Source organism: Mya arenaria, chromosome 6, assembly GCF_026914265.1.
Source record: "Mya arenaria isolate MELC-2E11 chromosome 6, ASM2691426v1".
Taxonomy (NCBI): domain Eukaryota; kingdom Metazoa; phylum Mollusca; class Bivalvia; order Myida; family Myidae; genus Mya; species Mya arenaria.
Genome location: NC_069127.1, coordinates 62,438,371 through 62,465,538, shown reverse-complemented (window position 1 = coordinate 62,465,538; position 27,168 = coordinate 62,438,371). Strand labels below are relative to the sequence as shown.

The 27,168-nt window shown below is 34.4% G+C and overlaps 3 long non-coding RNA genes across 3 annotated transcripts; 1 reads left to right on the top strand and 2 right to left on the bottom strand.

Moving 5' to 3' along the window:
• Positions 1-863: 863 nt before the first annotated feature.
• On the bottom strand, positions 864-9,284 carry LOC128237268 (uncharacterized). Its single transcript, XR_008261544.1, has 4 exons — positions 9,153-9,284; positions 6,084-6,242; positions 5,655-5,842; positions 864-4,668 (listed from the first exon to the last, which is right to left on the bottom strand). It is a non-coding gene; the product is annotated as an uncharacterized LOC128237268 (long non-coding RNA).
• Positions 9,285-13,419: 4,135 nt separating this feature from the next.
• Positions 13,420-14,368, top strand: LOC128237272 (uncharacterized). The gene is made up of 3 exons (XR_008261549.1): positions 13,420-13,544; positions 13,792-13,859; positions 14,335-14,368. It is a non-coding gene; the product is annotated as an uncharacterized LOC128237272 (long non-coding RNA).
• A 7,794-nt stretch (positions 14,369-22,162) lies between these two features.
• LOC128237271 (uncharacterized) lies at positions 22,163-23,111 on the bottom strand. The gene is made up of 3 exons (XR_008261548.1): positions 22,987-23,111; positions 22,672-22,739; positions 22,163-22,196 (listed from the first exon to the last, which is right to left on the bottom strand). It is a non-coding gene; the product is annotated as an uncharacterized LOC128237271 (long non-coding RNA).
• Positions 23,112-27,168: the final 4,057 nt, after the last annotated feature.

Below are 27,168 nucleotides of genomic sequence, written 5' to 3'. Positions count from 1 at the left end.
GACTACCTGGGTTATCTTTTAAGAGTTGATCATTACCGTACTACCTGGGATATCTTTGAAGAGGGGATCATGAATATCTGGGATATTTTTTAAGAGTTGATCATGTCTACCTGGGATATCTGTGAAGAGGGGATCATGACTACCTGGGATATCTTTTAGAGGTGATCATGAATATCTGGGTATCTTTTAATAGTTGATCATGACTACCTGGGATATCTTTGAAGAGGTGATCATGACTACCTGGGATATCTTTGAAGAGGTGATCATGAATATCTGGGATATTTTTAAAGAGTTGATCATGACTACCTAGGATATCTTTGAAGGGGTGATCATGAATACCTGAGATATTTTTGAAGAGGTGATGATCATGAATATCTGGGATATTTTTAAAGAGTTGATCATGACTACCTAGGATATCTTTAAAGAGGTGATCATGACTGCCTGGGATATCTTTGTGAAGAGGTGATCATGACTATCTGGGATAGATATCTTTGAAGAGGTGATCATGACTACCTGGGATAGATATCTTTGAAGAGGTGATCATGAATAACTGGGATATCTTTGAAGAGGTGATCATGAATAACTGGGATATCTTTGAAGAGGTGATCATGAATACCTGGGATATCTTTTAAGAGGTGACCATGCATACCTGGGATAACTTGAAAGAGTTTATCGTGACTACCTTTACCTGGGATATCTTTGAAGAGTTCATCATGACTACCTGAAGGTGGTATAAATTAACCATCTGCTTTTTGCAAAATGGAAAAATGATTTTAATCATGCCTTAATACATGTAACAGATACTTTTTCAAGCTTCCTGTTGACCTTATAAGGATTATAGTAATCACTTCATACAATAAATCAACATTTTTAAATACTTTATTTGAAATCATAATATGAAAATAAAATAAATCCATTCAAACAAGTGCTGACACAGCAATTTGACAAATGTTCTGGACAGGGTTTACTTTACACAGAAAGCCAATTGTTCAATGTTCTGTTTGCAAACATAAAAGCCCATATTAGGGAGAAACATTTACAGATGTGCATCATGATGAACCCACTGGTTCAATGAAATTTTAAAAGTTTGAAGGCAAAAGCTGTTACATTTGAGATGAACAGTTACCTTAAATGGAGCTTTAAGCAAAAATCTTAGCAATACACAATCTAATATAAAAGTAAGGTAAAAAAAAGTTCTTAGTTTCAGCTAACTTCTAAAATAAATAGGGTTGATCAGTATGCTTTTTTTCTAAAAAAAACAAGAGGCCCATGAGTGCCTATGCTCTAGTGGCATGGCTCATGTGGTTATTTTTGATCCAGAGCATGTATGTATAATAGCCAACAAACATATTGTTCACGTTTTGTGTTTGAGTTAGCTTAAAACGTTGCACATTTAACATCTGAGAACAGAAAGTGTTGTAAGCAGATTAGTTGCATGAACTACTAGTATTCTAATATGTGCCAAGTAAAGGTCATCTGAGGAGAATAAAATTTGCTACAAAACTGTACTATTGGTCAAATTTTCATTTTTGTAGCTTTAAAAGGACAAAATGGATGGTGGCCCGGCCCAGGGCACATAATTTCAACTGTTTTGCTAGACGGTCTACATATAATGCTCCACAACAAATATCAAAGATATGAGCCTTGTGGTTTGAAACAAGAAGATTTTGAAAATATTTCTTAAAAAACTTGTGACCCCTGGGGGCAGTGCCAGTTTTGACCCTAGGGGCATAATTTGAACAACCATGGTAGCAGACCAATAAAATAATCCTTATTCAAAATAACAAGGGTCTGCATAGTTGTTTCAGACATAAAGATTTTCAAACATTTCCCAATTTAGTATACCAAACCGGTGAACCCAGTGGCGTGGCCAATAATGACCCCAGGGGCCTAATTTGAACAATTTTTCACATGAATTTGTGACTTTACATGTAAACTTGTCTAAAAATAGACTTCGCTCATGTAGACTTGGCTAAAAATAGCATTTTTTTTTACTTTTGAGGCCCATAATCTAGGTATGCATGGGCAGATCTGGTTTTCGAAAGGAACCAAGCTCTAATTGATATCTTAATACTGTGCAAGTTTCATCTATATACAATTAAAACTGAAGACTGTACCATGTTCACAAGCAATTGTTTACAGTCGCACAGACGTTCAAGGCCTATAATCTAGGCATGCATGGGCAGATCTGACTGGTTTTCGAAAGGAACCGAGCTCTATTGGATATCTAAATACTGTTTTATTGAGATACAATCATAACTAAAGACTGTATGGTGTTCACAAGCAATTGTTTACAGGCGCTAGGAAGCACATACTACGTACACATTACCATCACATCAGATATTCTGATCTTTGGCCAGTAAAGCTAAAATTAAAACCGTGATAATGTACCAAAACTACCTATATCAGGGTATATCACTATTGTATTCTTTTTAGGATATACAAGAGCTGTCATGGGGCAGTGCCCTCAACTATATGCTGCTTTGTCTTAGAAATGAATACAATAATGATAAAGGTAATATGCAATAAAGAGACAAAATAAAAATTAAGCATGAAATGCTGCAATGCAAAAAAAACAACAAGTTTTCAATGATTGACAGACAAACCTAATTAATTAAGCCTTTGTTGTGCGATTAAGTTTCAATATTTTTTTGTTTTAGTGACCTTGATCCTATGGGCCCCGAAAGCAATTCTATAATACTTTGTATACTAAGTTTGTAGATGTATTTGATGCTGCCCTCCTCCTGGCCTGCCAACACAATGACACAGTCATGTCATTTTTATAACCAGGTTTCACTTTACAGGTTAACAAGAGCTGTCGTAAAACAGTGCGCTCTACTACGCCTCTTGGAATTGGACGTAAATACAATAATAGTGTGATGTGCCTGTAAAAAGCAATAAAACAATTAAATAAAAAAAGTGAATAAGAATCACAATGTGACAAAACAAGGTTTGATTTGGTTAAGATTATAAAAATGTGCCTGTCAAAATAAAAAAAATAACAAGACGCCAACGCGGCAAAGCTTGATTTTCTATTTGACAATGCAATTTTGCAAACCTAGGATTTGAGCTAATGACCTAGTATTTTTAACCAAAAAGACCCATATTTATATTTATCGGAGATATCATTCATACAAATAACCTGATCAACAGAAACTATTCCATTTGTGTGAGGAAAAACGAACATTTTATAAATACATCAGCTTTTCCAAAAAGATCTGTCCCAGAGACCTAGTTTTTGACCCTAGATGACACACTTTATCATCTAAGATTTCATGTACACAAATATTTTTAAAGTTAATTAAAATTTAAATTTTTGAAAAATATGGTTAGATCTGAAATTCATGATTGGGATGTGTGTTTATAAAATAACAACTGAATTTAGTTATTAACTGATATGGATAGCTTTGGTAAGCATGGATTTTTTTTATGACATCAGGAAAGTATTTCCTAAGATTTGACCTAGTGACCTAGTTTTTGATCTGAGGTGACCTATATTCACAAATGATTAAGACAACATGTAGACAAATATTCTGACCAAGTTTAAAAAAGATTTGACTAAAATTAATGAATTTTTATGACTGTGGGATTCTTTCTTCTAAAATTTGACCTTGTGACCTAGGTTTTGACCGGGGATGACCCATATTATAGAGCTTTTAAGATATTATGCAGACAAATATTCTGACCAAGTTTCATAAAGATTTGACAAAAATTGTTCAATTTATGATGTGGAATGATTTTCCTAAGATTTGACCTAGTGACCTAGAATTTGACCCGGGATGACCCATATTAAAAAACTTTCAAGATAGTATGCAGACAAAAATTCTGACCAAGTTTCATAAAGATATGAAAAAAATGTTGAATTTATGACATGGAAATATTTTCTCTAAGATGTGACCTAGTGACCTAGAATTTGACCAGGGATGACCCATATTCATACATCTTCAAGATAACATGCCGACAAATAGTCTGACCAAGTTTGATTACCATTGGATAAACACTCTTGATTTTATTACATAAAATGAAAACTTTAACGCAGAATTGTTAATGATAGTATAGCCCACCTATTCTTCATATAGTCGAGCTAAAAATGAACAAATAATAATTTGCAATGCTAATAAGCTCTTGCTCAATTTCATCATGTCCCTTTCACATATGAGTTGGACTGATATATCAATCACTAAATATTAATGGTCCTAGGTCAAAGAATTCAAGGTTCATTGTGCAGAATAACCACTGTTAGCCATTACCTTCACCTTCGACCAAAAAACTCCGAAAACAATACTTGTCATGTTCTGGTCAAATATAACCTACCATTAATGTTTCATGGATTGAAGTCAACCTACAAAATGTATTTTCAAATTATTCAAAAATATAAATGTGTCTGTTTGAAATATAAATGTGTCTGTTTGAAAACATACGCTAAAACATATGCCCATTTGTTTTTACAATAGTGGCATAATACATATAAAATACAATAAATTAATGACACAATGCAGCACAAAAGAGGTCTTTTATATCACAGATTCTCTGCAAGCCAAGGTAGAGTAATTCCATCCAAAGAGCATGCAAACTGACAACAGCCTGTTGAAGAGATTTTCCTGAGGAACAATCCTGGGTATTCATTCCCTTCCTTCTGTCAGAGTAGAGACGTTTCAAACTGACAGCCTGCAATTTTAATGTACATATTTGAAAACTGTTTATATTCACAGTGACTTTTTATAAAAAAAAATACATAAAGTGATGTTACATAAAATGTTGCCCATATACAATAAAATGATTAAACAGACTATCATAAACAATAAGTCTACAAGTACGGTATAAGGCCTTAAAGGGACTGTACACCAGACTGGCACTAAAAAAGTTTTTTTTCTGTAACATATCTCAGGACAATTATTTAATAGAATGTGTTACGCTTTTATGTCATAATTGTAAAAAAAGTACAAACATGTAAAAAAAAATGTGTCACCAAAATTGAAGTCCAGTGTTGTATCAACTGTACTACGAAGGCTTACTTTTTACATAAAGTGATGTTACATAAAATGTTGCCCATATACAATAAAATGATTAAACAGACTATCATAAACAATAAGTCTACAAGTACGGTATAAGGCCTTAAAGGGACTGTACACCAGATTGGAACTAAAAAAGTTTTTTTTTCTGTAACATATCTCAGGACAATTATTTAATAGAATGTGTTACGCTTTTATGTCATAATTGTAAAAAAAGTACAAACATGTAAAAAAAAATGTGTCACCGAAATTGAAGTCCAGTGTTGTATCAACTGTGCTACGAAGGCTTACTTCAATCAAGTGGTATATTAAAGCTATACACCTAACTTGGTTATATCATGTGATAACATCGACTAGCCAATCACGCATAAGAAATTAATTCTACTAGGTAGACATACCCAGTAATCTTTTTGAATGGAAAAATATGAAATAACTGCTAAACTTAATAAACTTGCAATTTGATCATCTGGTGCACACTGTTGCTTTAACAGCAATTAAAAAAACAACACATTCATGAAACAAATTATATAATTTACTTTGCCTGTATATAATTATTTAAAACTTTATTTGTTTATTTTTAATTATTTTTCGTTTTAAATACAGAAATGCTTATGCTGAGGTCTTGGAAAGTTCTATTCTTACACATGGAAGTGGTGCAGAATGTATCCATTAATAGCCACGGCCGCAGATGTAATTCTGTAGATGTTTTCATGGCTGCTACTGATATCATGGACTCAACGGCATGGTCAACTGTTGGTCCAGGCAGCGATATATCTGCCATCTCTGTGGAAGGCTCTGGATGAAGGGCGGCAAAGGTCCATAACCAACTCCTAATAGCAAAATGAATTATTATTCAGAGTATGAGATGCACTATTTATTGAACATGTAAATGTACATGGGTATATCATTTTTGTTCTCACTCATCAACTCAATACTCTTTAAATCGTTGTTTATATTTCAATCCTGTACTTGTGTATAGACCTGTACTTGTTCATAGACATTTCCTTTAGGCCTGGCGGAAACAATAAATGTCTTATCATACAAAATTACAAACACAAAGCACAGTCTTACCAGTTGGCGTTTCAACACAGTTTGTTCTTCAACATTCCAGAAGCAAGCATGTGTAGACAGACACCAAGCACACACTTTAGGGTGATAGTGGTGGTGGTCATTTTGTGCTATTGTGCATCTAATAGCTTGTTAACTGCTACAGGTCTTTTTAGGCCAAATCTAAAAAAAATGAACATCTGTCAATTGACCTACAGTGCATGAGAAAGTCACCTTTATAGAGTTATATGGTAAGAGAATTTAATAAAAAAACAGAGCTTTTAAGGTAAAGTCCAGTCAAAATCTCTAATATAAATGTGTATGGTCAGTGGAATAAGAACACAGCTGAAGACAATATACTTCCTGCCATATAAACCAGTGTTAGGTATAGATATGTACCGGAGTATATACAGTCATCTGTTAAACTACAGTGCTTTAGAACGTGTCCCAAAGCTATGATAACTAGTATAGAGATATATGGTCATTTGATAAACTACAGTGCTTTAGAACGTGTCCCCCAGCTATGACTACCTGTATAAAGATATATGGTGATTTGATAAACTACAGTGCTTTAGAATGTGTCTCCCAGCTATGACTACCTGTATAAAGATATATGGTGATTTGATAAACTACAGTGCTTTAGAACGTGTCCCCCAGCTATGACTACCTGTATAAAGATATATGGTGATTTGATAAACTACAGTGCTTTAGAACATGTTCTCCAGCTATGACTACCAGTATAAAGATATATGGTCATTTGATAAACTACAGTGCTTTAGAACGTGTCTCCCAGCTATGACTACCAGTATAAAGATATATGGTCATTTGATAAACTACAGTGCTTTAGAACGTGTCCCAAAGCTATGACTACCAGTATAACAATATATGGTCATTTGATAAACTACAGTGCTTTAGAACGTGTCCCCCAGCTATTACTACCAGTATAAAGATATATGGTCATTTGATAAACTACAGTGCTTTAGAACGTGTCCCAAAGCTATGACTACCAGTATAAAGATATATGGTCATTTGATAAACTACAGTGCTTTAGAACGTGTCCCCCAGCTATGACCACCAGCATAGAGATATATGGTCATTTGATAAACTACAGTGCTTTAGAACGTGTCCCCCAGCTATGACTACCAGTATAACGATATATGGTGATTTGATAAACTACAGTGCTTTAGAACGTGTCCCCCAGCTATGACTACCAGTATAAAGATATATGGTGATTTGATAAACTACAGTGCTTTAGAACGTGTCCCCCAGCTATGACTACCTGTATAAAGATATATGGTCATTTGATAAACTACAGTGCTTTAGAACGTGTCCTCCAGCTATGTCTACCCGTATAAAGATATATGGTGATTTGATAAACTACAGTGCTTTAGAACGTGTCCCAAAGCTTTTACTACCAGTATAAAGATATATGGTCATTTGATAAACTACAGTGCTTTAGAACGTGTTCCCGAGCTATGACTACCAGTATAAAGATATATGGTCATTTGATAAACTACAGTGCTTTAGAACGTGTCCCCCAGCTATGACTACCTGTATAAAGATATATGGTCATTTGATAAACTACAGTGCTTTAGAACGTGTCCCCCAGCTATGACTACCAGTTTAAAGATATATGGTCATTTGATAAACTACAGTGCTTTAGAACGTGTCCCCGAGCTATGACTACCTGTATAAAGATATATGGTCATTTTATAAACTACAGTGCTTTAGAACGTGTCCCCCAGCTATGACTACCTGTTGAAAGATATTTGGTCATTTGATAAACTACAGTGCTTTAGAACGTGTCCCAAAGCTATTACTACCTGTATAAAGATATATGGTCATTTGATAAACTACAGTGCTTTAGAACGTGTCCCCCAGCTATGACTACTAGTATAAAGATATATGGTCATTTGATAAACTACAGTGCTTTAGAACGTGTCCCACAGCTATGAATACCTGTATAAAGATATATGGTCATTTGATAAACTACAGTGCTTTAGAACGTGTCCCCCAGCTATGACTACCAGTATCAAGATATATGGTCATTTGATAAACTACAGTGCTTTAGAACGTATCCCAAAGCTATTACTACCAGTATAAAGATATATGGTCATTTGATAATCTACAGTGCTTTAGAATGTGTCCCCCACCTATGATCACCAGTATAAAGATATATTGTCATTTGATAAACTACAGTGCTTTAGAACGTGTCCCAAAGCTATTACTACCAGTATAACGATATATGATCATTTGATAAACTACAGTGCTTTAGAACGTGTCCTCGAGCTATGACTTCCTATATAAAGATATATGGTCATTTGATAAACTACAGTGCTTTAGAATGTGTCCCCCACCTATGATCACCAGTATAAAGATATATTGTCATTTGATAAACTACAGTGCTTTAGAACGTGTCCCAAAGCTATTACTACCAGTATAACGATATATGATCATTTGATAAACTACAGTGCTTTAGAACGTGTCCTCGAGCTATGACTTCCTATATAAAGATATATGGTCATTTGATAAACTACAGTGCTTTAGAATGTGTCCCAATACTATTACTACCAGTAGAAAGATATATGGTCATTTGATAAACTACAGTGCTTTAGAACGTGTCCCCGAGCTATGACTACCTGTATAAAGATATATGGTCATTTGATAAACTACAGTGCTTTAGAACGTGTCCCCTAGCTAAGACTACCTGTTAAAAGATATATGGTCATTTGATAAACTACAGTACTTTAGAAAGTGTCCCAAAGCTATTACCACCTGTGTAAAGATATATGGTGATTTGATAAACTACAGTGCTTTAGAACGTGTCCCCCAGCTATGACTACCAGTATAAAGATATATGGTCATTTGATAAACTACAGTGCTGTAGAACATGAGGCCCAACTAGGACTACCATTATAAAGCCAATTGTCATTTGTTTAACTTGTTTAGGTTAGTTTAGGTTAAATGTCAATAAATTTTGTAAAGGTCAAAATTCAGCTCATTCCCACCAAATCACTGTGTGCTTTGCTGAAAAAAATGATTTGCAAGCATCAATAGTTAAATAATGCATAAAATTATGGAAATATTTAATACCGTCTTCCCAAAATTCTTCGTACTAGAGTCAGGCACAAATTATCTTGCATTTCCAGCTCCTGGATTTTCCTTAAAGCCTCTTCCAAGGTTTTACAAACCAGCAATTTTGTTCGCTGTGGTGTACTCATGTGTTTTACACAGATGTCAATGACGTAATTGTGTAAACACGCACCTGCCTAAATCCACACTGTCGTTTATCAAAATCCATACTGTATTTAATTTTTACGACTTGATGATGCGCGTAACACCGGTCGGTGGAATTACCGAAAACCCGAAAATCCCCGTAAATACCGAAAATCCCTTCCATTCTCTGAGGTATATAGCGTTTTCTTTAATACGCCCGGATTTATTACTTTATTGTGTTCGAATGTTGTATGCCGTAATTGTTGGAGGTTGGAGAGGGGTGGGGAAGCCTGGGGAGGGTGGGGATGGGGTCGTGGTGACTAAAACCCGGGACCCCCTTTCATTTTCAAAAGTTCGTACAAAAGAAGAGTATGCGAGGAGGTTCTTACGCCGTTCCTTCAAAACTGCATTGTGTTTTAGTGGGTTGTATGCTGTATATCTTGGTGGTTGGAGAGGGGTGGGGGAGTCGGAGTAGTTGGGGTGGGGCAGGGAGTGATTAAACCCCGGGAACCCCATTCATATTTCTAAGTACATACACAAGAGTATGCAGTATGGTTTATAACTGTATTGTGTTTAAGTGGGTTGTATGTCGTGGTTGAGGTTGGTTGGAGAGTGGTGGGGGAGTCGGAGGAGGGGGTGGTGGCTACGAAGAAGTCTCAAATACTACTTTCACATATCTCATTTCAAATTGTAGAGGTAAGGGAGGGTAGGGTCGTACCTTACCGTATACAAAAAAGTATGCGAGGGTGTGTACGCCGATATTTAATACTTCATTTTGGTCGTCCTGTGTGCCAAGGTTGTTGGTGGGTGGAGGGGGGTGTGGAAGTCGGACGAGGGGGATGGCTAAATCCCGGGATGTCCTTTTAATTTCATATATGTTAATGTTTTAACGACTAGTTCAATATCACATTTCATTGTGTTTGGTTGCTATTCGTATTTTAAGTATATCGTATATTGAATGTTTTAAAGGTGTATTATTTGTTATTGATATTTCCTGTAAAAAGTTATCCGTTTATTTCGTTGTAAAGCGCCTTTGAACGTGTGGTTAAAAATGGTGCTGTATAAGTTAATCGATAAATAATAATTGTGTATTGTGAACAAGTTGTGTGTCGAGAAAGGTGAATAATTGGTATCAAGCGGGAGTTGATTATATTCAAAGTCAAAGTCAAACACGGTTTATTCTCTCATACCATAAACATGGCAAATGAGGTCCTATACAAAACATATATACATTGCGGCAGATATAATGTAAATTTTAACTACAATTCATATGATACCCAATACGAGTATCGGACGGTCATTCACATGAAGCCAGAAAACATTATAGTCAAATCACAATGAATAAGGTTGTATCAATAGTAGAAATATTACCTTTGAATCACTTGTACATAAGAAAAAGAATATCTAACAATTGTGTGCCTAATTTATACAATTGTTCTTATGTGTATCATAACGATTTGTATGTGTCTCAACTGTTATGTGGAATCGCTTGGTATGTTTCATTGCACAATCTCGCGAAGAAAGAAATGCAAATTGCACAATTTCACATAAATACCATCACTGTACCTAAATAAGAATCATCAACATATTTTAACATTTGTCATGACAATGATAGGAAAGTGTATTTAATGAATAAAGGCTTAAAATAAGATTTAATATCATAAAGCATACTATTTAAATTCATACATGAAATATTCGTCTCAATATCGATATGGACATGTCATTGTGAGATATTGGTCCATGTCTGTTATCTATCAGTAATGACACCCCGCTGTGACAGATTCTTATCGTGCGGTCAGTACTTGGAACCATGCTGTCACTGATGACTATAATACGATGTGTATTGAACCCCAATGGCGGTCAGGTTCAAAACGGGATGCTCCTGTGAACCAGAAATTAAATCTTGTATTTACACAAAGGAGTATTTGAAGATAAACTTTAAATATTCACTAATAATTATAATAGTTTTGTTCATCCTCACCTGATGTGAATATTTTTTTGAATGTATTTATGATTCTATTTCATATTATGTATAACCTATGTCATACCATGTGTTTGTTTATTTATTATTCATTTGTGGTTAAGAAGATGATGTACGTTGTACAAGTCTTAATAAAATATCTGTTCTGTTCTATTTACACGAAGGTAACAAGTAAGAGTACGCGTGTATGAGAGAAACATCTGAAGTCGGAATATTTATTTCTTAATGCAATGCAGTTCAAGAGTACATTGAATGTCAGTGTTTCTATTTATATATATATATATGTATGTTTTATCAATTATATTCGTATTGTTCTTGGTATAATAATAGTACAATATAGATTTAGTGAATACATTTTAGGAAAAGCGTTGTAAGCATTTGCTTTTAAAAAGAAAGGCGAGGAATATTTGGGGAATAGTTGAAAGCGAATATGGATTTTAAAATTGGCTAATTAAAGTCGGAACACCTTGAGAACGTGATATGTTAAATTTCACGTGTTTGAAAAAAAGGGTGTGAATTCGCAGTACCTAATGAAAGCGCTTGTTGATATATCAAAGTTAGAACCGTGTAATGAGTGTTTGTAGCAGAATTAACACCTTGGCATGGCTTGAGCACAATCGTCAGATTGTCAGTATATATAAAGGTGTGTTCAAATATATTGCATGTATGTTGTGTTCATTCTTGTTATTAAAAATGAAGAAAGTTGCAATTTTCGGGGACAGTCACGTCTGGCGACTAGGCGCATTCTGCAATGAGGACCTCAAGGTGCGTTGTTTTTTCATGTTCACTCACTATGAGTAGTATAAAACTAGGTGGAGCGATCTTTATAAAATAAAGATTTGGCTCCTTTTGCTGGGGAGCGATCTTTGCTTTTTGCTATCGTATATGGTCTATGGGAAATAACTCGTACAATGGAGTACATAGGTGTATACAAGAGTGATGTACCTGTGAACTATGGGTTCTCGGTTTAGTGTGTCATATGAAGATGGGGGGAGGGGCGTACTTTTGTCGAGAGCCGTTACGGGTGATATGATATGGTTTAGTCATTGTTTTTTTATAAATGAAACGGTTGTTTATGTTTTGGCTTCATTGATGCCGAGTTTGATCTACCGTCAGTACTACGCGGTGTCAGTATAAACACAATAGTTGGTGTATGGGAAATAACTTTTACATACGAGTACATGTGTCTTGTTTTTAGAGCATTATTTTCACTTTACTTACTCATAAGAAGAGAAACATTATATAAGCTTTTAGTTTTTCAATTTTGTTTTTAATGAAATGCTTAGTTATACCTATTAATATGTGTGCATTATTGTGTTTTGTATATGTGCTTACATATGTTTTAAAAGGTTTGTATTTACTTAATAAAAACAGCTCAAACTAAACTTGTTTTGGTTATACAAGTGCGTGTTAGACATGACATACTTTTAAAAGTATATTCGACCTACTATTAAAATAATTTAAATATTATCTGATATTTCACACGTTTTCGGAAATGACTTGTATTATAAAATTAATTTATGAAATAGCGATACTGACATTCATAATAATTGTGGGTCATGTATCATTACTAATCTGAGTTCCAAATCAGAAATATATGTAAATTATATTACTGTTAATGAAAGCGTTATTATATCATTAAATAAAATTGTATAAGTTAAACATTATATGGTATAATTTAAACATTACATTACCATGAGAATTAAACATCTTCGTTAGATATGAAAGTATTACATTTTAACATACCATCATTTTGAAAAGTCACTATGATAACCCTTTTTTAATTGAAAAATAAAATTGTGTTATGATTACTGGATGTCTCACATTTATGATTGTTAACCTATATATTTTCATCAGTCTACATTTAACCTTTGTTAAGTGAGGATGGCTAACCAACATTTTAGCATTGTGTTAACACAGCTTTTAAAGTGCCAGGTGGAAAACAGCCTGCTTTGCCACAAGGTGTGTTTTTGTTGTTGTTTTTTACGATTTATCAACTTATTTATTATATTAGAATTAAAATATCGTTTACGTTATTTTTTTTTTTTTAGGAAAGACAATTACTCAGTAAGCTAGTTTTAGTATACCTAATATGATGATATTAAATTTGTGGGAATTTTGATATGTTTATCTTTTTTTTTTTATCCGATTTGGTATTTGGTGGTTTGCCTCTTTAAGTTGTAAGCTTTTTATTGTAACTTTTTTAGAATGCTGCCTTAGAAAGAGAGATTGGTTCTTTAAAAGAACAAAATGCTGTTTTACAACAGCAAGGAACAATAATTGAACAAGTAAGTTGATTTTGCTGTTATTGAACCGACTTTGTGATTATAATTTGCTTTACTGAATTATTTAACAATTTCAAGTTATTTTTATTTTACTTCATGTGTGACATTTGAAAACCCAATTTGTTATGTCAAGACAGAATTAAGCCATAATGCATTGAAATACACACATTGACCAATTTAAATTTACAAGTAGAAAATTGTTTTGCAAACCACAACCAGATTCTTAATGTTTATTGCTGTTGTTTTTCAGTTAGAAACCGTGAGATCTCAATTATTGGGGATTCAACAATATATGGAAACTCAAAGGGAAAAGGAGAGGTGGGTTTTTTAAATATTTTTATTAAGGATGATACCTTTAGGAAGTATAACATCTTTTTAAATACAACAACTTAAATCAAACTTAAAAACAGTCAACAAACATTAACGTGACAATAAACTTTTGTTTTAAAAAAATACCCTTTTATACCGAATAATACTGTTATTGATAGAAAATTGACAAAAATGGATGTGATTGATTTTAGAATTAATGAAAAAATATTTACATTGGTAAAGGATGTAAAATGAACATGACAATGTTATGAGGTAAAATGTTGACATGCAAAAAAATATATGATGGGATATATGAGGTAGAATATATACGACATACAAAATATATGAGGTAGTATATGAGATTATATTAAAAACAGAATAGATATGAAACCGCATAAAATAAGGTTATCAAAAGTAAAAATACCTATGATAATTATTTTTACATCCACAAATATAAAATACATGAAATGTGATTCTATTGCAGTATCCAGAAGAACAAAACCCGAAATGTCTATCCGGTATGTAACATCATGTTATATTGAAAATAGAAGTTCAAAATTAGTTTTCAGTTAAAAAAAATTAAAAAAAAATGGATCATACATGAATACAAGATTAAATCAAGAGCAAGTTAGAACTAACACTGTAACTATGCATATGTATAACAACAGAAATAACACTAATGAAAAAAACTATCAATAGGAACAAAATAATACAACAAATAATTTTAGTTTTTAAACCTAAATAAGCGATCACGAAAGGTAACTGACTAGAGAAGCAGTCAATAGTTACATTGGCGTTTGATTTGAATTGACAATTTCCTACTGAGTGATATCCCTTTTCGAGCAGAGAAAATCTGTGACACCGCGTAAGACAACTAACTTGAATTGAGCTTATTATCGGTTTATTTTTGATAAATAAACATGTTGCGTGCATTAATGTAATATTGTACTTAAGTTTTACGAAATAACTTTTTACATTTAATAAATGTATCAGAAAATTTACTGTCTGTTTCTGTGATTTTCAATTAATCTTAATATGCAAATCATTTTGCAGTTTTAGCTCTTGTCCTTTTACTTATAGGTTCTTGTTTGTTTTTTCAGAGTCTTCTTCCACCCTATCAATGCGTATGTACCTCAAATACAACAGGAGACAGGAGGGATTGACGAGGACTTAGGAGGTATGGAGGAGTGACGAGGAGGCTTTAATGAGTTTCTAGTAGTGTTTTCCAAGCATTTGAGAAACGTGAGGGTTGCATTGTGCCCATTCCTTTAACAAATATACTTGTGTCGAATTAAAGTCAGTGTACGGCGAAATACCGTTGACAGATCTGCATTTATAATGGAACCAAACGAGAACGAAATTCGTCTATATTCGTGCCTTAAATGTAGGTACTTTTTCTTTTCCAGGAGGAATCTGTTGCACCATTTACGAGTATGGCATACCTGCGCGTATTATTCCTACACATGTATATGCTGCGAGCAAACGTTTCAGGATCGGAAAATATTTTTGTTGCATTTGAAGAAAAGACTTGGTACAAACCCGCGCGGTTAATGATGCTACTATAAAATCAAGTGTCATGAAGTTTTCAACCTCAGTGAGTGTTTGGATGACAAGTAGTCAAGTCGTACATTATTGGTAAAAAAATGGATCTATTGGATACACGAAAATATAAGATGAGGAGTAAATTAAAAAGCAGTGCCTCTCGAAACAGACATGAGCCTCTCTCCAAAATGTATATACGGATGGTTCTCCCGGCTGAACAGACGACAGCTATCGCCAAAAGCATGCTTGACCGTCAGTCGAAACCTAAAGGGACTTGGATTGACTTGGAATTACAAAGAATGAAAGAAGCCAGCAAAAAACGAAAGGGCAAAGTGCTCAGTGCGGGTGTTATCGGTAATAAGGGCAACAAGAAACCTAGAAAGGTGGCACCATCTAGACAGAAAACGCCTAGACAAACTTCAGAAAAGTCCGAAAACATCGTTACCATCGGGCAGGTATAAAGCTGAATGTTTCACTCACTCTCCTCCTCATTAGCGCTTAAGGATTTTGTTGCGATGCACCAGTGTGATATTTGTTTGAAAAGTTTCGGAAGACGCGATAATATGTTGCGACATAAAAGGTCTGTGCATTCAAACGAAGATTCGGATGAAGACGCTATGTCTGACGTTACTGACCAAGAGGATATTTTTGGATCTGTTGATGAAAACGAGTCTGAAAACAGCGACGACGACATGTCTGTAACCTCGGAGAACTCTTCGGGTATTGATCCTTGGCAAGAGGTTGTCCATGAGGCTTTTCAAGAGTGTCAATCGCAGTACGAGGAGGAAGTGCGTGAACTTATGCAGGATGATACCGACCTTAGTGAAAGCGAAGCCAAGAAGGATGTCTTTGAGAATATGCGAGGTACTTACAGAAAGGCCCTGATGAATAGTCTTGGGGCAAAGCTGATGTGGTTTGACTCTATCAAGCGAGATACCATCTATAAAACCATAAAGAAAACAGTTAATCAACTTAAATACACCGAGGACTACGACGAACAGGAAGCCGTAAAGTACGCCATCCTTAAGCGGAGATTTCTGTTCGATAAGGTCTTGGACAGTTACGACGTTCCTCAGTTGGATGCAGAGCAAGAGGAAGAAACAAAACAGTGAAAATCATTTAAAGATACTTTCGTTCGGACTAGAGTGCTTTGGGAATTTATTTGTTTTCAATCCTTACACAATGCAGAATACAGACGCCATTTAATTCCATAACACAATTGTATCTGATAGTTTTGCAACACTTACTTGTTTTTAAGTAAAATAAATGTCTTTAATGATGTAAAATAAAATGTCTTATAATACGAAACGGAGTTGTTGTTGTGTGTTTTAGTTGTAGTTTTATTTATGTTTTAAGCGTTTTCCATATAGAAACAAGCCAAATGTTGATGCTGGGTATCAACGACGCCGCCAGATCAGTTAAAAATAATAATGATTGCATTAAAATATTATGTTGATATTGTATTCAGTCATATAGTTTGTAAAAAGGTGTGCTTAAAATTAAACATCTCAACTGTCCAAATAATGAACTCATTTCATTGTACCGAGCATTAGGTTTAAAACTACAATTACTACCAAATTTAATCAAGTAAGTTTTTTATCTGGTTACAATTCATACATATTACATAAGTAATATTCTCGATGACATTTTATTACCCAGCTTGTATGTCTAAAGGACTGGTTACGTTCTATTTTTATGCCTATGTTATATGCGTTTACTAACACATTCATTGTGTATGTCATCTGCAACAGTGCAAATCCATCTTCGCCTTTGATATCTGCAACACTATATCTATAATATGCGTTTAAGTCTGCGCCCGTAACCAGACTGCTGTAAATGTGCCTTTTCGACTGGTGTTTCGAGTTCTTTTTCAATCCTAGTTTGACTATTGTTATCAATTTTAAAATAAAGCGAACTGTGCTGATTATATCCTTGTACAACATTGCTTGCCATTTTTTGGTGAAAAATATAGAGAGCCAATAGCGAGAAATGTCTATAATACTTCCGACCATCGTGAATTAAAACTCTGCTAGCAATCAAGCGATCTCCGTCTGATTGTTTCAATCGAACACATCCATGCTATTTGATAAACTCAACGCTCACATATTTTTGTTGTATTTTATACCTGTTTTTATAATACTGATACTGCATATTTTCTTAGTTCTTACTTGAAGATAAAAAATATCAAGTTACCTTCTGTTTTGGTTTTCTGATTTTCCTAAAGGTATAGAATGGACACGTCTAAAGAAAAGGGTAAACCAATCAGGTCTCGCTTACAGATCACATAACCCTACATGGGGGGGGGGGTTACCTAAATGTAAAGAATGGAGAAGCCTAAAAAAGAGGTCAACCAATAAGGTCTCGCTTACAGTTAACATGATCCTACATGTTCCCATATGAAATTTTCGTCGGCCCGGAACTACGTTGACTAATTACATGTAAATTGAATCCAATGAATAATTAAGAAAATAGAATGTATGCAATTTAAGTTAAATATGTTGTGCTGCTCTAACGAGGTCATCCTTACAGACATATTGATATAAATATATAGTGCTTAAAGATAGATTTAGGGTTCTTCAATACATGTTTCGTGGAATGCATACGTATGACAATACGAAACATCAAGTCTGTTACACGCTTCACGTTTTATATAGTTCAATATAGCGTATTATAGTCAGGTGTGGCTATACAGAAAAGATGCGCTCTGTTGAACCCTTCTTTATCTTTATAAGTCCGCCATCTTTATTTATTTCCTTCCAACGGGAAACGAGGCTCAAGGAAGGGTAAGACGGTCCTCGGAGTGACTCCGGAGGTTTGAGGAGGGTATTAGGAGGCCCTCGGAGTGACTCCGGAGGTTTGAGGAGGGTATCAGGAGGCCCCATGGAGTGACTAAGGAAGTTTGTGGAGGGGGTCAGGAGGCCCTCTGAGTGATGGAGGAAGGAGTCAGGATCTTGTTTAAGTGTTCGGGGAGAGCCTCGTTTCCCGTTGGAAGGAAATAAATAAAGATGGCGGACTTATAAAGATAAAGAAGGGTTCAACAGAGCGCATCTTTTCTGTATAGCCACACCTGACTATAATACGCTATATTGAACTATATAAAACGTGAAGCGTGTAACAGACTTGATGTTTCGTATTGTCATACGTATGCATTCCACGAAACATGTATTGAAGAACCCTAAATCTATCTTTAAGCACTATATATTTATATCAATATGTCTGTAAGGATGACCTCGTTAGAGCAGCACAACATATTTAACTTAAATTGCATACATTCTATTTTCTTAATTATTCATTGGATTCAATTTACATGTAATTAGTCAACGTAGTTCCGGGCCGACGAAAATTTCATATGGGAACATGTAGGATCATGTTAACTGTAAGCGAGACCTTATTGGTTGACCTCTTTTTTAGGCTTCTCCATTCTTTACATTTAGGTAACCCCCCCCCCCCATGTAGGGTTATGTGATCTGTAAGCGAGACCTGATTGGTTTACCCTTTTCTTTAGACGTGTCCATTCTATACCTTTAGGAAAATCAGAAAACCAAAACAGAAGGTAACTTGATATTTTTTATCTTCAAGTAAGAACTAAGAAAATATGCAGTATCAGTATTATAAAAACAGGTATAAAATACAACAAAAATATGTGAGCGTTGAGTTTATCAAATAGCATGGATGTGTTCGATTGAAACAATCAGACGGAGATCGCTTGATTGCTAGCAGAGTTTTAATTCACGATGGTCGGAAGTATTATAGACATTTCTCGCTATTGGCTCTCTATATTTTTCACCAAAAAATGGCAAGCAATGTTGTACAAGGATATAATCAGCACAGTTCGCTTTATTTTAAAATTGATAACAATAGTCAAACTAGGATTGAAAAAGAACTCGAAACACCAGTCGAAAAGGCACATTTACAGCAGTCTGGTTACGGGCGCAGACTTAAACGCATATTATAGATATAGTGTTGCAGATATCAAAGGCGAAGATGGATTTGCACTGTTGCAGATGACATACACAATGAATGTGTTAGTAAACGCATATAACATAGGCATAAAAATAGAACGTAACCAGTCCTTTAGACATACAAGCTGGGTAATAAAATGTCATCGAGAATATTACTTATGTAATATGTATGAATTGTAACCAGATAAAAAACTTACTTGATTAAATTTGGTAGTAATTGTAGTTTTAAACCTAATGCTCGGTACAATGAAATGAGTTCATTATTTGGACAGTTGAGATGTTTAATTTTAAGCACACCTTTTTACAAACTATATGACTGAATACAATATCAACATAATATTTTAATGCAATCATTATTATTTTTAACTGATCTGGCGGCGTCGTTGATACCCAGCATCAACATTTGGCTTGTTTCTATATGGAAAACGCTTAAAACATAAATAAAACTACAACTAAAACACACAACAACAACTCCGTTTCGTATTATAAGACATTTTATTTTACATCATTAAAGACATTTATTTTACTTCAAAACAAGTAAGTGTTGCAAAACTATCAGATACAATTGTGTTATGGAATTAAATGGCGTCTGTATTCTGCATTGTGTAAGGATTGAAAACAAATAAATTCCCAAAGCACTCTAGTCCGAACGAAAGTATCTTTAAATGATTTTCACTGTTTTGTTTCTTCCTCTTGCTCTGCATCCAACTGAGGAACGTCGTAACTGTCCAAGACCTTATCGAACAGAAATCTCCGCTTAAGGATGGCGTACTTTACGGCTTCCTGTTCGTCGTAGTCCTCGGTGTCTTTAAGTTGATTAACTGTTTTCTTTATGGTTTTATAGATGGTATCTCGCTTGATAGAGTCAAACCACATCAGCTTTGCCCCAAGACTATTCATCAGGGCCTTTCTGTAAGTACCTCGCATATTCTCAAAGACATCCTTCTTGGCTTCGCTTTCACTAAGGTCGGTATCATCCTGCATAAGTTCACGCACTTCCTCCTCGTACTGCGATTGACACTCTTGAAAAGCCTCATGGACAACCTCTTGCCAAGGATCAATACCCGAAGAGTTCTCCGAGGTTACAGACATGTCGTCGTCGCTGTTTTCAGACTCGTTTTCATCAACAGATCCAAAAATATCCTCTTGGTCAGTAACGTCAGACATAGCGTCTTCATCCGAATCTTCGTTTGAATGCACAGACCTTTTATGTCGCAACATATTATCGCGTCTTCCGAAACTTTTCAAACAAATATCACACTGGTGCATCGCAACAAAATCCTTAAGCGCTAATGAGGAGGAGAGTGAGTGAAACATTCAGCTTTATACCTGCCCGATGGTAACGATGTTTTCGGACTTTTCTGAAGTTTGTCTAGGCGTTTTCTGTCTAGATGGTGCCACCTTTCTAGGTTTCTTGTTGCCCTTATTACCGATAACACCCGCACTGAGCACTTTGCCCTTTCGTTTTTTGCTGGCTTCTTTCATTCTTTGTAATTCCAAGTCAATCCAAGTCCCTTTAGGTTTCGACTGACGGTCAATCATGCTTTTGGCGATAGCTGTCGTCTGTTCAGCCGGGAGAACCATCCGTATATACATTTTGGAGAGAGGCTCATGTCTGTTTCGAGAGGCACTGCTTTTTAATTTACTCCTCATCTTATATTTTCGTGTATCCAATAGATCCATTTTTTTACCAATAATGTACGACTTGACTACTTGTCATCCAAACACTCACTGAGGTTGAAAACTTCATGACACTTGATTTTATAGTAGCATCATTAACCGCGCGGGTTTGTACCAAGTCTTTTCTTCAAATGCAACAAAAATATTTTCCGATCCTGAAACGTTTGCTCGCAGCATATACATGTGTAGGAATAATACGCGCAGGTATGCCATACTCGTAAATGGTGCAACAGATTCCTCCTGGAAAAGAAAAAGTACCTACATTTAAGGCACGAATATAGACGAATTTCGTTCTCGTTTGGTTCCATTATAAATGCAGATCTGTCAACGGTATTTCGCCGTACACTGACTTTAATTCGACACAAGTATATTTGTTAAAGGAATGGGCACAATGCAACCCTCACGTTTCTCAAATGCTTGGAAAACACTACTAGAAACTCATTAAAGCCTCCTCGTCACTCCTCCATACCTCCTAAGTCCTCGTCAATCCCTCCTGTCTCCTGTTGTATTTGAGGTACATACGCATTGATAGGGTGGAAGAAGACTCTGAAAAAACAAACAAGAACCTATAAGTAAAAGGACAAGAGCTAAAACTGCAAAATGATTTGCATATTAAGATTAATTGAAAATCACAGAAACAGACAGTAAATTTTCTGATACATTTATTAAATGTAAAAAGTTATTTCGTAAAACTTAAGTACAATATTACATTAATGCACGCAACATGTTTATTTATCAAAAATAAACCGATAATAAGCTCAATTCAAGTTAGTTGTCTTACGCGGTGTCACAGATTTTCTCTGCTCGAAAAGGGATATCACTCAGTAGGAAATTGTCAATTCAAATCAAACGCCAATGTAACTATTGACTGCTTCTCTAGTCAGTTACCTTTCGTGATCGCTTATTTAGGTTTAAAAACTAAAATTATTTGTTGTATTATTTTGTTCCTATTGATAGTTTTTTTCATTAGTGTTATTTCTGTTGTTATACATATGCATAGTTACAGTGTTAGTTCTAACTTGCTCTTGATTTAATCTTGTATTCATGTATGATCCATTTTTTTTTAATTTTTTTTAACTGAAAACTAATTTTGAACTTCTATTTTCAATATAACATGATGTTACATACCGGATAGACATTTCGGGTTTTGTTCTTCTGGATACTGCAATAGAATCACATTTCATGTATTTTATATTTGTGGATGTAAAAATAATTATCATAGGTATTTTTACTTTTGATAACCTTATTTTATGCGGTTTCATATCTATTCTGTTTTTAATATAATCTCATATACTACCTCATATATTTTGTATGTCGTATATATTCTACCTCATATATCCCATCATATATTTTTTTGCATGTCAACATTTTACCTCATAACATTGTCATGTTCATTTTACATCCTTTACCAATGTAAATATTTTTTCATTAATTCTAAAATCAATCACATCCATTTTTGTCAATTTTCTATCAATAACAGTATTATTCGGTATAAAAGGGTATTTTTTTAAAACAAAAGTTTATTGTCACGTTAATGTTTGTTGACTGTTTTTAAGTTTGATTTAAGTTGTTGTATTTAAAAAGATGTTATACTTCCTAAAGGTATCATCCTTAATAAAAATATTTAAAAAACCCACCTCTCCTTTTCCCTTTGAGTTTCCATATATTGTTGAATCCCCAATAATTGAGATCTCACGGTTTCTAACTGAAAAACAACAGCAATAAACATTAAGAATCTGGTTGTGGTTTGCAAAACAATTTTCTACTTGTAAATTTAAATTGGTCAATGTGTGTATTTCAATGCATTATGGCTTAATTCTGTCTTGACATAACAAATTGGGTTTTCAAATGTCACACATGAAGTAAAATAAAAATAACTTGAAATTGTTAAATAATTCAGTAAAGCAAATTATAATCACAAAGTCGGTTCAATAACAGCAAAATCAACTTACTTGTTCAATTATTGTTCCTTGCTGTTGTAAAACAGCATTTTGTTCTTTTAAAGAACCAATCTCTCTTTCTAAGGCAGCATTCTAAAAAAGTTACAATAAAAAGCTTACAACTTAAAGAGGCAAACCACCAAATACCAAATCGGATAAAAAAAAAAAAGATAAACATATCAAAATTCCCACAAATTTAATATCATCATATTAGGTATACTAAAACTAGCTTACTGAGTAATTGTCTTTCCTAAAAAAAAAAAATAACGTAAACGATATTTTAATTCTAATATAATAAATAAGTTGATAAATCGTAAAAAACAACAACAAAAACACACCTTGTGGCAAAGCAGGCTGTTTTCCACCTGGCACTTTAAAAGCTGTGTTAACACAATGCTAAAATGTTGGTTAGCCATCCTCACTTAACAAAGGTTAAATGTAGACTGATGAAAATATATAGGTTAACAATCATAAATGTGAGACATCCAGTAATCATAACACAATTTTATTTTTCAATTAAAAAAGGGTTATCATAGTGACTTTTCAAAATGATGGTATGTTAAAATGTAATACTTTCATATCTAACGAAGATGTTTAATTCTCATGGTAATGTAATGTTTAAATTATACCATATAATGTTTAACTTATACAATTTTATTTAATGATATAATAACGCTTTCATAAACAGTAATATAATTTACATATATTTCTGATTTGGAACTCAGATTAGTAATGATACATGACCCACAATTATTATGAATGTCAGTATCGCTATTTCATAAATTAATTTTATAATACAAGTCATTTCCGAAAACGTGTGAAATATCAGATAATATTTAAATTATTTTAATAGTAGGTCGAATATACTTTTAAAAGTATGTCATGTCTAACACGCACTTGTATAACCAAAACAAGTTTAGTTTGAGCTGTTTTTATTAAGTAAATACAAACCTTTTAAAACATATGTAAGCACATATACAAAACACAATAATGCACACATATTAATAGGTATAACTAAGCATTTCATTAAAAACAAAATTGAAAAACTAAAAGCTTATATAATGTTTCTCTTCTTATGAGTAAGTAAAGTGAAAATAATGCTCTAAAAACAAGACACATGTACTCGTATGTAAAAGTTATTTCCCATACACCAACTATTGTGTTTATACTGACACCGCGTAGTACTGACGGTAGATCAAACTCGGCATCAATGAAGCCAAAACATAAACAACCGTTTCATTTATAAAAAAAAAAATGACTAAACCATATCATATCACCCGTAACGGCTCTCGACAAAAGTACGCCCCTCCCCCCATCTTCATATGACACACTAAACCGAGAACCCATAGTTCACAGGTACATCACTCTTGTATACACCTATTTACTCCATTGTACGAGTTATTTCCCATAGACCATATACGATAGCAAAAAGCAAAGATCGCTCCCCAGCAAAAGGAGCCAAATCTTTATTTTATAAAGATCGCTCCACCTAGTTTTATACTACTCATAGTGAGTGAACATGAAAAAACAACGCACCTTGAGGTCCTCATTGCAGAATGCGCCTAGTCGCCAGACGTGACTGTCCCCGAAAATTGCAACTTTCTTCATTTTTAATAACAAGAATGAACACAACATACATGCAATATATTTGAACACACCTTTATATATACTGACAATCTGACGATTGTGCTCAAGCCATGCCAAGGTGTTAATTCTGCTACAAACACTCATTACACGGTTCTAACTTTGATATATCAACAAGCGCTTTCATTAGGTACTGCGAATTCACACCCTTTTTTTCAAACACGTGAAATTTAACATATCACGTTCTCAAGGTGTTCCGACTTTAATTAGCCAATTTTAAAATCCATATTCGCTTTCAACTATTCCCCAAATATTCCTCGCCTTTCTTTTTAAAAGCAAATGCTTACAACGCTTTTCCTAAAATGTATTCACTAAATCTATATTGTACTATTATTATACCAAGAACAATACGAATATAATTGATAAAACATACATATATATATATATAAATAGAAACACTGACATTCAATGTACTCTTGAACTGCATTGCATTAAGAAATAAATATTCCGACTTCAGATGTTTCTCTCATACACGCGTACTCTTACTTGTTACCTTCGTGTAAATAGAACAGAACAGATATTTTATTAAGACTTGTACAACGTACATCATCTTCTTAACCACAAATGAATAATAAATAAACAAACACATGGTATGACATAGGTTATACATAATATGAAATAGATTCATAAATACATTCAAAAAAATATTCACATCAGGTGAGGATGAACAAAACTATTATAATTATTAGTGAATATTTAAAGTTTATCTTCAAATACTCCTTTGTGTAAATACAAGATTTAATTTCTGGTTCACAGGAGCATCCCGTTTTGAACCTGACCGCCATTGGGGTTCAATACACATCGTATTATAGTCATCAGTGACAGCATGGTTCCAAGTACTGACCGCACGATAAGAATCTGTCACAGCGGGGTGTCATTACTGATAGATAACAGACATGGACCAATATCTCACAATGACATGTCCATATCGATATTGAGACGAATATTTCATGTATGAATTTAAATAGTATGCTTTATGATATTAAATCTTATTTTAAGCCTTTATTCATTAAATACACTTTCCTATCATTGTCATGACAAATGTTAAAATATGTTGATGATTCTTATTTAGGTACAGTGATGGTATTTATGTGAAATTGTGCAATTTGCATTTCTTTCTTCGCGAGATTGTGCAATGAAACATACCAAGCGATTCCACATAACAGTTGAGACACATACAAATCGTTATGATACACATAAGAACAATTGTATAAATTAGGCACACAATTGTTAGATATTCTTTTTCTTATGTACAAGTGATTCAAAGGTAATATTTCTACTATTGATACAACCTTATTCATTGTGATTTGACTATAATGTTTTCTGGCTTCATGTGAATGACCGTCCGATACTCGTATTGGGTATCATATGAATTGTAGTTAAAATTTACATTATATCTGCCGCAATGTATATATGTTTTGTATAGGACCTCATTTGCCATGTTTATGGTATGAGAGAATAAACCGTGTTTGACTTTGACTTTGAATATAATCAACTCCCGCTTGATACCAATTATTCACCTTTCTCGACACACAACTTGTTCACAATACACAATTATTATTTATCGATTAACTTATACAGCACCATTTTTAACCACACGTTCAAAGGCGCTTTACAACGAAATAAACGGATAACTTTTTACAGGAAATATCAATAACAAATAATACACCTTTAAAACATTCAATATACGATATACTTAAAATACGAATAGCAACCAAACACAATGAAATGTGATATTGAACTAGTCGTTAAAACATTAACATATATGAAATTAAAAGGACATCCCGGGATTTAGCCATCCCCCTCGTCCGACTTCCACACCCCCCTCCACCCACCAACAACCTTGGCACACAGGACGACCAAAATGAAGTATTAAATATCGGCGTACACACCCTCGCATACTTTTTTGTATACGGTAAGGTACGACCCTACCCTCCCTTACCTCTACAATTTGAAATGAGATATGTGAAAGTAGTATTTGAGACTTCTTCGTAGCCACCACCCCCTCCTCCGACTCCCCCACCACTCTCCAACCAACCTCAACCACGACATACAACCCACTTAAACACAATACAGTTATAAACCATACTGCATACTCTTGTGTATGTACTTAGAAATATGAATGGGGTTCCCGGGGTTTAATCACTCCCTGCCCCACCCCAACTACTCCGACTCCCCCACCCCTCTCCAACCACCAAGATATACAGCATACAACCCACTAAAACACAATGCAGTTTTGAAGGAACGGCGTAAGAACCTCCTCGCATACTCTTCTTTTGTACGAACTTTTGAAAATGAAAGGGGGTCCCGGGTTTTAGTCACCACGACCCCATCCCCACCCTCCCCAGGCTTCCCCACCCCTCTCCAACCTCCAACAATTACGGCATACAACATTCGAACACAATAAAGTAATAAATCCGGGCGTATTAAAGAAAACGCTATATACCTCAGAGAATGGAAGGGATTTTCGGTATTTACGGGGATTTTCGGGTTTTCGGTAATTCCACCGACCGCATGCCAGCTATACAGTATAACCTTGTATTCTATAGT